The 13,080-nt window shown below is 36.2% G+C and overlaps 1 pseudogene; it reads left to right on the top strand.

The window, feature by feature from the left end:
* Positions 1 to 13,080, top strand: part of LOC122147662 — a 34,412-nt pseudogene that overhangs the window by 4,835 nt on the left and 16,497 nt on the right.

Here is a 13,080-nt window from a genome sequence, read left to right as displayed (position 1 = left end):
CATATAATCCGGATAATGAAAGCCATTGGGAACAGAAACTTTTTGGTTACCAATATTCTTCAAAATATCTTCTATGTCACAAAACAAAAGGAACTCATGCATGTTTGCAACAACATGAGGGTGAATAAATGATAACAGAATTAAAATTTTTTTAGGAAATCAATCTCTAATCCTCCTGTTCCTAAGCACTGGTGTTTATCCCACAGGAAAAGGTATCTATGCATCCTGATCTGAGCTTGGACTGGGAGGAGGAAATGGCCACTGCCCGTCCTCACGACTGTGTGTCCGTCCCCGCTCATCATCCTCTGTACGTCCTGTACACCTCCGGCACTACTGGTACTCCGAAGGTAAATTCTTGTTTATGACAGAACACAGCGATAAAGCACAGAGCTTGAGGGAATGGGTGAAATTGTATCTGAGATCTATTCTGTCAGGGGCTTTGTTTATTGCATAGTGAGTTAGCTAGGGAACGTGAGCAATACACCTTTGTAAACTCTCCTGTGTATTCAAGATAAGAAGAAAGGTGCTCATTTTAGCCTGTGGCTGTGATGTTGCCTGATGCTTTGCTGGCTTTTTGCCAAAAAAGTACCAAAAATGCTATGGCACTGCCATATGTTTTGGCTTTGTATCTTGAAGTACCATGTAAATACTAAATAGTTGGTTTGTTTTCAGATTAAGTTTGTAATAAAATGAAATATTTACTTGTATCTTTACAAAAACACTTTATAAAATGGATAATACCACAAATGTTTCTGGGAACAAATTGAAGTGGTGACAATTTTTAAATAACATCTGCACTATTCATTAAAATGCTGCTGACTATAGGATACTGTTACAGTAAGACAGTGTTAATGTACAAAAACAATGAACTACTAATTTAAGGTATCATGTTTTATCATTATGTGAATACATGCTGATCAAATTCATTGAAAGAAACACTGAAAGCGCCTCTCTTTGCACACACTCAAAATTACAATAATCATTATAATAAGCAGCATCTGGCCTTACCAACTATCTTAAATCTGCATTTTCAAGCATTTTAAGGAATCACTTTAAGTATCCAGTGACAAGTAAAAAAAAAAAAAAAAAAAAAGCTTTAAAATCATTGCAATAATCACAGAGGTTTTTTTTATCACCAGCAAGATAATTGCAAGTATATTGTGGATATTTGGTCATCATATCCACCTTATTTTTCAACGTGAAAGTAAGCCGTTTTCTGTCAATGTGCGAGACTTCCGGTTCATTAGCCGCTGTAGGGAAATAACAAGAAGAATTACAAAGTGCAGTAAATGGCAAAACTGTTTGCACTACAAACCAGTGTGTTCATAATTAAGATAATACAAGACATACCGCTTTGAAACATCAAACCACAAAATGAGCTGTTTTGTACAGCTAAAAATAGCTGGAAGCAGATCACACTGGAAGCCAGACACATTAAATTCACAAATGGCTGCGGCCGCTCTTATGGGAACAATAAGGTGGATATCAACCACCCCTTAATCTTTAACTTGTAATGGCGATATGATTCAGGCAAATGTCCAGGCCACTAAGTCCCGCCCATTTTCAAAGCCTGTTTGCCGTTCTGCTTGCATGTTCTATTATGGTTCCACCCCTAAGTAACATTTTATTTTGTTCATTTAATATTGTCCAAGAGGTGAACAGCACCTTGAAATTTACATTAGCATGCCTCAGGTGCTGTTCAATCCTTAACAACTCACTTCTATGTGTACTCTGACTGAAAAAGAGGCAAGGCAAGAGAAGAGAGTACAAGGAGCACAGGAGGAAGTTACAAAGCCTGAAGGCAGAATGAACAAAACACGGCTCTCCACTGACCCAGACTCCAGCCATTATGAATTATCTGGCCCAAGGCAACGCTGCCCTGTACATAAACCTCTTGCTAATAGGCCATCCTCACTCACACACACACCTCAGATTTATGTGTTTGGCACACACAAGATCTAATTACCTTCTTACAACTCAAAATGTGTCCCTTAGTATCAACCCTCAGCCTGATTTGCTAATGATTAACTGACACTAGGGACAACATGAATTGTAATATGAATAATGGCAATTAATTAATTGTGTTTTGTTCATCTCATATACTTACACACACCTTGATGTAATTTTTTTCATGCTGAACTTGGATGAATACAATAAAATACATGATTGTCTTAAGAGCTTTGTAAACAAATATTGGGTAGAATAATTATTTACATGATTAATAAAAATATCAAATAAAATGAAGGCTAATTGTGTTGCCATAATATTAAAGTTGATTTTATCAACTTTTTCATGATTTTATCAATCGAGAAATTGAAAGTTTTATTAGACAAGAACACATCCAAAGTTCTGGCATGAATCTCTAGATGGCGCAGTCCGATAGGTAAAACTAAATCTGACATAATGCCATCATCACATGGCTCAGCTGATTGGTTCTTTTTTTATCAGCAGCCAATGAGCTTGCTGCTCAACATTCAAATACGTGGCTAGTGTTTGCTGTAGTAGTTGCAGCACGCTTCAGAAACCCTCCCCCTCCCCAGCTCCACCTGTATAGATCTGCTAAGAGGTATATATATAGTATTGGCAGTAGCAAGTCTCTGTACTTGCTCTGCCACAGCAGCAGCATAGCAGATCTATTCTGCCTAAACCAAACACATTAACATTGTCGTGTACATAACCACGCCAGTCCTTCTGAGAGTTGTCATGACAGAAATTAAATTAATCATAAATAACAGTAAAATCATCTTTCAAAAAATGTATTGTCCACTTTCCATTCATGCTTTTTGTAAGCCAGCCATCTCAGTAACATTGTTGGTGTGAATATTAGAATATATTATGGAATAATTATGTATACATTTTTACATGAATAAAAAGTCAAAGTGTGGCTTAATGCATTGCTGCACCATAAAGAGACACTGAAAAATTCACAATTCAATTCAAATTCATGGAATTTCCACGGTTGCGTAAAAAATCCCTAATTTAAACATTAATGGGGGATTCAAATTTAAACTGCGTAATAATATTATAAAGCAATCACAATTTTCTTTCCTCTTTTGCTCTCATCAGGGTGTAGTCAGAGATTCAGGAGGATATGCTGTGATGTTAAACTGGACTATGTCTAAAGTTTACGGACTAGCTCCTGGTGAGGTAAGTCATGATCTGTGATTTTCACAAAAGCTCAATGAAATTGTCCTAAATGTTTTGAGAAAAGAGATTTGATGTACTTTGAAAACACTTCCTCCCCAGCTGAAAAAGTGTGTTGGTTAAAAGGTTCATTAAAAAGTTGCATTAATGGCATATAAAGAAGTAAACTGGGTAAATCGTGTAGCACCTTCCACTCAGCTTTCCCAACTGTAGGACTGTATTGTAGGTGAACTTTTTGTAGGCGAAATCCAGTCAATTTAATGTGAATACCCATCTGAAATTTGCACCTTGGTTGACCCTGTCAAAATGTAATGCTGTTTTTGCAAAGATGGGGCAGCACAAACTAATTTGCATAAAAAATGTGTTAAACTTCTTTGTGTGAGAAAAGTGTGTTTACATTGTTGTCTTAAATGAATAGTGGACAAAAAAAGCTTGTTTATGGAAAAGATACACATGAAAATTATTTACAAATATATTTTTTGTTCACGGAATAATGACCACATCAGGGATGGAACAACAGGAAAACATTGTGCATGTATGACATGACCCCTTGAAAAAATGTTTCACACTGTCTCGCACCGTTTAACTTACACATCTCTCTCTGTCAGGTCTGGTGGGCCGCGTCTGACCTTGGCTGGGTGGTGGGCCACTCATATATCTGCTACGGCCCACTTCTACATGGCAGCACCACTGTGCTGTACGAGGTATGGGACAAAAATGTGCGAGTGTGAATGTGTTACAGCATTTGACCTATGGACCACACCAGCTAACACTCAATTATCTGCTGTTGTGGTTTACCAGATCGTGACGCTCATGCTGAACTGAGGTCTCCTAAGTCTGTATTGTGAATTTTTTCTAGGCTATTGAAGTCTTTTCTCTCAGGGATTGAATGCAAGGATGAATGAATCTCTACAGCAAACTTCCTGAATCACTGGCTCAGTTTAAGTTTGTTGTGCATTCGATTTGCTGTTGCTTTTCATAAGCTTTTGTACTGTAACAGAGCAGCTCTCATAGTTTTAAACTAGTTCTCTTCACTGAGATCACAGCGTGAATACTAAAATCATTTGCACTCGATGGGAGGCGGTCAGAGTGTGTTTGGTTTCTTGTCAAGGTGAATTCAGCATAGGCGTCGCCTCTGCTGATTAGATGTGTTGTCTCGCTCAACGGGAGAAAATAGAAGATGCTCACAGAATTTATTAGTCTGCTGTAATGGAAGTTTGATTTCAACAGATCTCTCACACAATGTCAATATCCATAGCAGAAAGCTTTCAGTCTGTTTTAATTAATGTCTTCTGTAATTATGCACAGCCATGGTAGGTTCGAGCCTATTAGTTTTATTCAATTTTATTCTGTCAACATGCCAAACCCAATCTGATTTATTAAGCAGTGGTGTTTGCTAAGGAAAGGCTTTTAACTTTCTGATGCCAGTAAACCCAAATATAATGATCCCAATTCTCACAATAACTACGAATTTTGCCTTAAACTCCTAATTTGCTGCTTATTAATAGTTAGTGGGTAGTTGTTAAGTTTAGCTATTGGGTAGTATTAGGGATGTAGAATATGCTCATGCAGAATATGTGCTTTATGAGTACTAATAAACAGCCAATATGTTGATAATGTACATGCTAATACGGAAATAGTGAGGATTGGGTCCCTATACTAAAGTGTAACCCTTTTTTTCTATAAAATTTCCACAGACTCCAATTTAAGAACTTTAAGCTCTCTTTTAGCTCTCTAGCACTAACCCTAAACTGAATAAATGGGTGTATGACTTACTTTGAGACAATTTTCACTCAGAAATGTCTAGTAAATTTCACAAATAATTACAAAGAAACAACAAATAAATTTAACATGAATTGAGTTATAACATGACATTTTTAGTATTTACTTGTAAAATGTACTCCAGTAATCTTTTTTTTATTCCAATTTTCCCCAGTGTAGTGTTGGATCATTTATATTACATAAAAAGAAAAACATTAAACATTAAATGTCTGCCAATTACTGATTGACACAGACGTGCGATGGATGCAGATTCTTGTTTTGTACATTGCAAATCAAGTACAAACATAAAAAAATAAAAATATTCCTTGCAAGATGTTGTTTTCCCCTCACACTTTCTTTATTTGGAATCAATCAGCCGTAGACCTGATCTTTTTGTTTCTATAACAACACCCATATGTCACAATAATTATTTGTTTCCTTTGTTCAAAGCTTGCCTAAGACATATCCGAGCATTTCTCCAAACTTTGAAACTGATTGGCCATTTTTTTCCCCTCACTCAAATATAAAAAGTAGAAACTAAATGAGAGATTCATGCGTGATCCGTTTGATTTGTCCCCGCTAATATGAAGTCATTGTTTAGTTTTGAGAGCGTTCTCTCTGAGAAGCGTGGCAGAAACATGAATATTTGAACAGCTCAGTGTTGTGAAATGCTACTTGAGTGTGCAGTCTCTCTGCAACAGTATTATTCTGTTTCTTTGCCATACATTTGGCCCATCTGCCACCCAGGCACCTTTCCAAGCCACTCTCCATTTCAAACACATCCTTGATTTAATATTCACTCCCCAACCACTGCAAATGCCCATGCTGATCCAGTCTGACACTGGAAGACTTGTGTACACTTCCAAAATGTTGGAAAAATTGCACCAAGGGGCTGCACAAAATATCGAACTTTAGCAACTTCTGTAGGAAATACAATGCTGCAACTTTCTGTAGGATTTTTTTTTTTAATCTCTATTTGGAAATCTTTAGTCATTTTGTTAGATGATTTTTTAACATTGCATAATATTCATTTAAGACTAATATTAACCCATATTCCATGTTTTTTTTAAGATATTGGACTTTCATTTATGGATTCAGATGCTATAAGCAGTTGTTGTTTCCGCAGGGCAAACCTGTGGGGACTCCGGACCCCGGGGCCTTTTTCTGTGTGATGTCTGAGCATGGGATGGCCTCAATGTTTACCGCTCCCACTGCTATCAGAGCCATTCGCCAACAAGACCCTCAGGCAGAGCACGGGAAACAGTACCCACTCAGCAGGTAACCACAAATCTGGAACAACATGTAACATCTGCAGCAAAGCATATAAAAGTGGTTTTTATATATATATATATATATATATATATATATATATATATATATATATATATATATACAGGTTTCAAATAAACATCTATGACATTTTTTTATATACAAATAATATCTCTGTCTATGTGTAGTTATGGCCAAAAGTTAGGAATAATTACGATTTTTAATGTTTTTAAAGCAGTCTCTTTTGCTCACCAAGGTTGCATTTATTTGATTCATCAAAAACAGTAATATTGTGTAATATTATTCAAATTTATAATAGCTGTTTTCTATTTGAATATATTTTAAAATGTAATTTATTCTCATGATGGCAAAGCTGAATTTTCAGTAGCCATTAGTGTCACATAATCCTTCAGAAATCATTCTAATATGCTGATTTGCTCCTAAAGAAACATTTCTTCTTTTTTCATTTAAAAGCATTTTTAAAAATCGGTATTATTCCTTGGGTGCCTGTATATACAGTGGTTCCAAAAACAATTTCGACACTTCAGTCACACTTAAAGGGATACTCCACCCCAAAATGAAAATTTTGTCATTAATCACTTACCCCCATGTCGTTCCAAACCCGTAAAAGCTTTGTTCATCTTCGGAACACAATTTAAGATATTTTGGATGAAAACCGGGAGGCCTGTGACTGTCCCATAGACTGGCAAGTAAATAACAGTGACAAGGTCCATAAAAGGTATGAAAGTCGTCATCAGAATACTCCATCTGCCATCAGACGTGCAATCTGGGTTATATGAAGCGACGGGAACACTTTTTGTAAGCGAAAAAAACAAACAACAATTCCTTTATGTAGAGACATTTATATAACCGTCGATTCATATAACCCAGATTGCAGATTCACTATTTATTAATATATTGACAAATTTGACAACAAGAAGGTGTGCCAAGACTTTTCTTTTTATCTTCATTTTGAACAATATGTATGTTGCTTCATATTTTGCTATAAACTTCAGTTTTTAAATAGTGTGTTGTAATTGAGGCTGATGTGTCTAAATACTTTGGGACCACGCTATACTGTATATAAAATATCAGTCTTGGTGCAGTTAATTGTTTTTATCAAAAACTGTAAAAAAATAAAAAAAATAAAAAAAAATAAAGAAAGTGTACAATATTATAGATTACCATATCATTGTTTGTCCATTTATTTTTCAAAAAGTGAATTTTATTAGCTAATTGGGTGAGATCTCAAATGGACGGGACTTTGCAATAAATGGCCAGTGATGTTAATGGTGATGTCAGTAAGTAACAGTGAATAATATGGAAAGCAGGGTATATAGTTGCAGTTATTCATAACATTTATTTTAACTTTCATAATCTTGTCCTTTTCTATTTTGGCTTTTTTTAAATATTGCAGTGGTTGGTGAAGAACTTTTTTTTTCTTTTTAATTAAGTCATTTCCCTGCTTAGCTGGAGGTCAGGGAGCAACACTGTAGACACAAAAAATAATAGCTCTAAATACACAGTTTTCCATTTTATATAATGTCTGTTTACATTGCTTTGTTTTGCCCCTCAAATCATTACTTTCTATAGCAAAATATAGCAAATGCAGCCTATGGATCTTTTTGTCAATGTAATTATTGTTAAATGTCTTCATGCATAGACACTAAACAGCCCTAGTTTAATAGAAATGCCATTACAATGTTGATTCTGCTGTGGATTTTGCTTCTACAAACACTATGTTGCTGTTTGTGTGACAGTGCATTGGGAGAAAACAAAGTGCAGTTACCATGGTGATAGTAACAGATGTGTTTCAATAAAAAAAAATATAGTGGTTCTATACATTGGTTATGTGTTTGATTTAAGCTAAAGCACATCTGCATTATAGAGCAGCAATTCCTTTTGTTCCCTGCATTTAAATGATACTCTGCCTCGTGATAATTATTCAGTGCCCGTTTAAAGGCTCAGCCACATGGCCATTAATCATTTACATAAATGTCTAGTTAATAGATGGAATAAAAGCTCACACCCCAGAGAAAATAACCACTGATTTCCAGCAGAAATAGAATCTCATTCTTTCTCTTATCCCTGAGATGCACTTGCAATGTTAGTAAAGTTTCATTGTGCAAAAAACAAAAAGATTTTAGCTTTACTGTACAGCATCATTTTGATTCTCTCACCTGCGGTGTTTTTTTTTTAACACCTCTTATGTAATGTGCTGCACTTTTACTTGTGACCCGAGTCCAATATTGTTTTAACCACTCCATTTGTCATAAACCGGATCTTTGCAACATTGACTTCGATACCGGTTCCTGAAAGATTTTTGTCTCAATACCAATTTTATAAAAATCCACCATCACTGTTTTGATTCAGAGGATGCTTAATCGCTGCTCATATGTCAATTATATTACACATTCATAACCCGCCCTGTCTCAAATTGATGATTGTGCATTACACTTGTGCCTTCAGTTCTGTAAAGAAGAAACCCAGAAAAACATTTCTACGGATGAAACATGAAGCTAATAAACACACGATTATGACAGTATATGATATATATGTGATTTGCATGAGGTTCTGTCTATTTTCAAAACAATACCGGGTGTTTACATAGGAAATGCTAAGCAGTAGTAGCGATTAGCTAGATATAAAAGTCTACAAATAGCAAATTTCAACAACATTATATGGTCAAACCACACATTAGATCGCAATCGGAAGTTATTACAAACACACAATGGTGGTTTAAAGTGAGTTTTGAGTAAAAATGTAGTATTAATCTTATAAATTGTCTTGTGTAGGTGGTGTGCATGAATGGTCATGTAACATGCATTTTTGGTCATGTAGTGTGGACGGAGATCTTTTCTGAATGCAGTGGAAATGCCAGTATGGATGAGGATTGCTTTCATTTTAAAACACCATTTTAAAATGAAAACGGACTAGTGTAAACATGGCCTTACATTTATGGGTGTTGGGACACTTACAGTCTTGCATGTGAGCCACATCTCTGGGCGTAACGCCGTAAACTAGTGTTTTTCCTTGATTCCTCACAAGAGCCCATCACCAGACTTGATTAAGGCACATCAAGCATGCAGCATGCTTATTGGCTCACTGACGTTGACGAGATTAACCCCTTGGGTATCTAAATTTAATACCGAACAATAGGGATACATGATAAATCGAAATGGAATCAAATCGCGATTCGACAGAAGCTGCCATTGTCAGGCGTATCTTTCAGTGAAGCACGGTTCTGTAATCAGCAGTAAATCTCCATCCGAATGGCCAGAGGACGCTAATACGCCTCGCAGAAGAAACACAGGAAAGGCCTATAGCGGTAGCTGGATAAACAGAAGATTTAACTGCTTTTATTGATTCAACGTGACTAATAAACACACAATTATGACAATATATAGTTTATCTAAGTTATTATTATTATAACTTTTCATTAAAATAAAGTATATTTAGAATGCAATGCCTTTATCACTGCTTAGAATACTATGAAATATGTTGCGTGTCTTACTCTGTGTAAGAAGCCACATCATCCCACAGAAAGATTTTTTTTCAAACACTAGACTGACGTTATGAAGTGAGTTTGGAGTAAAACGTTATTAAATGTGGTATTTTCACATGCTTTCGGGTGGAGCAGCATTTACTACACAGAGTCGTAGGTCACTGACAAGCTACGCAAACAGCTTTCATTATCGCAAACGATTTCATTGGTTTCATAATCGCGCAATAATATCGTCTGTAGTAAATGCTGCTGCATCTGAAAGCATGTGATGAGGATTTACTGCTGATTACAGAACCGGCTTTACTGACAAAATGCGCATGACATTTGCATTTGATTAATCATGCAGCCCTACCGAACAAGACCATTTTCGATGCACAATAGTATGAGGCAATTTGGACGGTGCTTAAAAGTAAAGAATTGATACCCAGGCCTAGTGATGTAGCCATAAATATATGCCTTTGAAAATAAAACACAAAACATAGTGGACCCAGCTAGATCAGAAAATACTGTAACATTAATACTGTCCAATAATAGCGTAATAGGGTTTGTCATTTACTAGATGGTGCTTGTTTAGATTTTTGGACACCTTGTGAATATTTTTTTCGCACTTGGATTATGCAAATCATAGTAGCAATTGTGATGTATTTTTTTCACTATAAAAATAAACAGCCATTATTTCCTTTTAAGTTGGATTTATTTTGCTCTGGCTATATCAGCTATTATTAAGCTATGCATCTTTAAAATGACCCTTAATGAATATATAACCCACTTTTCTTTTACTTTTTGTAAACTAAATGACACATACTGTAAGCACGACAGATGTTCGCAAATATGAGACGGAAGAAAGGGCAATTTAGCTCGACCCAAAGGAGCCGTGCAATGCGTGACTTTCACACAAAAGCACAGGCTCTCAGTCCAGGAGTGTCTCTTGTGTGTCAGCGCCGTAACCTGCAGCTCTCAACATGGGTTTAAATGCGTGCCAGAGGGCACGACTCAATTTTCCAGCTCAGAGATTCAGCAGCGAAGCTATAAGATCAGGATCTGCTCTCTCGCCAAGATCATAAGGCCGATGTTAAAGCACACCTGCAAGAAAGTCGCTGCATTAGAAATGCACACCTGGATTCCTGAATACACCCGTGGAGTTGTAAACACAAACACTGATGCAAACGGATGACTTTATTGCAGATCTAAAAGTTGTAGCGCAACCTTTTCACCCAAGTACACACTTTCACACAAAATAGTGAATGAATGATCCTGTCTTGATATACATCAAGTCCCTCTTTTTCATGTTGTCTTGAGCTTTTTTCCTTAGAGGAACTGCAATCGGACTCATTTGTTACATTTTTGTGTCATTAAATATCAAATTAAGGCTGCTTTCACAAAGTACTCATAACTGTAATAGCAAGTTTCTGCTACATGACTGTATGGAAATGGCATAAATGCCCCTCGCATACCTGAATGGTTGCTGGCAGGTGCATCGGAAGCATAAAGTTTATGAATAGGGAGGAAAAATCCTGCATATGGCTTACAAGAAAGCCAATATTTAATGAATTGGCAATGTTTGAGTCAAGTAACCTGTCAGGCATGTAAAAGCAGAGAAACAGCCACAGATTGTACCTCTGAACACAACAGGAGTTAGATGAGGGAAGAGGGAAGGTGTGTGCTAGTGTGCTAGTGAACGACCTCCAGCTTATTGTAATGCAGATCACACGCGTGTGACCTTGACTCCAGGTAATTGAATAGTTTCTGCATTGTTTGACCCTGGAGTGGAAGAGTGAAAGGAACTCAGCTGCAATACCGCTTGCTCATAAACACTGACTCAGAAAGAATTTTTTTTTTTTTTTATTGCTAACTGTTATTTTCATGTTAAAGTAAATTTTCTGTGGCAGGTAAAATTAAGTGCCAAATCAATTTCATTCTGATCAAGTGCATCTTGGTGAATTGCCAATATATTGATATGAATTATTTGACTAAACATTAACCATGAAGCATTTAACTTAAAATAGTAGCTGTATCAGAAATTTTGGTCTATTTTGGTACTTTTGCTTCCAAATACAGGAAATACTATTATAAAGTGTTTTACTTTATTTAAATAATCTCAATATTAATGTTTTTTTTTCAACTGGTTTGTCAAAATATTTAAATAAAGTGCAGCAACAAACAAATCTATATACTTCCAATAAATTTTCACTGTGTGTGGGGTTTAGGAGAAGTCCCCAGTTTAGTATAAAAAATGATAAAATACTTTGTTGCAGTACATATATATTTTTAATACCATACTGTATATACTGTGCCATATTTTTAAAGGTCAATATATGCATCAATAATTTTGGAGGCATTATTATTATTGAATAACAGAAAAATGTTCATTTTTGGGTGAGCTATCCCTTTAATGCAAATGCAAAGACGTCTGAAAATAAATCAGCTTTCCAGCTTAGCTTGTGCTTCTCAAGCTACCAAATCGAAACACTCACTATTCCTAGTATTAGCATTTCAAACATGCCTCAATGATGAAAAGATGTTTTGACTGTCCTTTGCTCTCTTGTGAGCGTCTCTACGGTATTCCAGCTGTAGTTTACTGTAGACTTGAGCAGATGAAAGGATTTATGTGATGTGGTCACCCGCTACATTGTAAACCATTTCTTGTTTGAGGATTGCAGGTAGTTTGATGACAGGAGCAGTGAATCCTCACCTTTACACCCGCTGTGCTTCATCCAATCACCGCTTGTCAGTGCTTCTTGTTTCTTTACTACAAGAATGAGTTCAATAAATATTTAATGCACACCTGCATTCTTGCTTTTCACATTTCTTTGCTGCAAAGTCTTAAGGGACACATGAAGCTGCTCTGAAGTTTACAGACTTTCTAAGAGCTGGTATTTTTCTTTCGGCAGGCTGAGGAACTTGTTTGTAGCCGGTGAACGCTGTGATATAGAGACCCTCGAATGGGCCAAAAGGAGTTTTGGAGTCCCAGTGCTGGATCACTGGTGGCAAACTGGTGAGTTTTAAAGTTATGCTGTGGTTCATTTCCTTGGCCTGCATTTTGTCTGCTTGTCTTGTCTTTTAAGGCATTGTTCACACTGATTCTGATGCCGTTTTTCAGATTCAGTCTTTAATTGTTCACACTGACATTTCATTGGTATGTCTACACCAGTTGCCATAGTAATGACTTCCACATCAGCACAACACCAGGAAATGTTCTTTTAGAACAACTGCTAGCTGTCATTGTGAGAAGAGAGCACTCTACACATCAAGTCCATTGAATTGATTTGTTTTTCAAATCACGTATGAATGTGCTTTGGATCAGATTTGTGAAAACAGCATAGAAGATTATTTGTAGTTCAGAGTACAAATAAATGGATTTCATTCCATTATGCCAAAAAATATGTCTGAACAAACCTAAG

The sequence above is a fragment of the Cyprinus carpio genome, chromosome A15 (assembly GCF_018340385.1).
Source record: "Cyprinus carpio isolate SPL01 chromosome A15, ASM1834038v1, whole genome shotgun sequence".
NCBI classification, from domain to species: domain Eukaryota; kingdom Metazoa; phylum Chordata; class Actinopteri; order Cypriniformes; family Cyprinidae; genus Cyprinus; species Cyprinus carpio.
The sequence above is the reverse complement of the archived record's forward strand: the minus strand, read 5'-3'. Positions and strand labels throughout refer to the sequence as shown.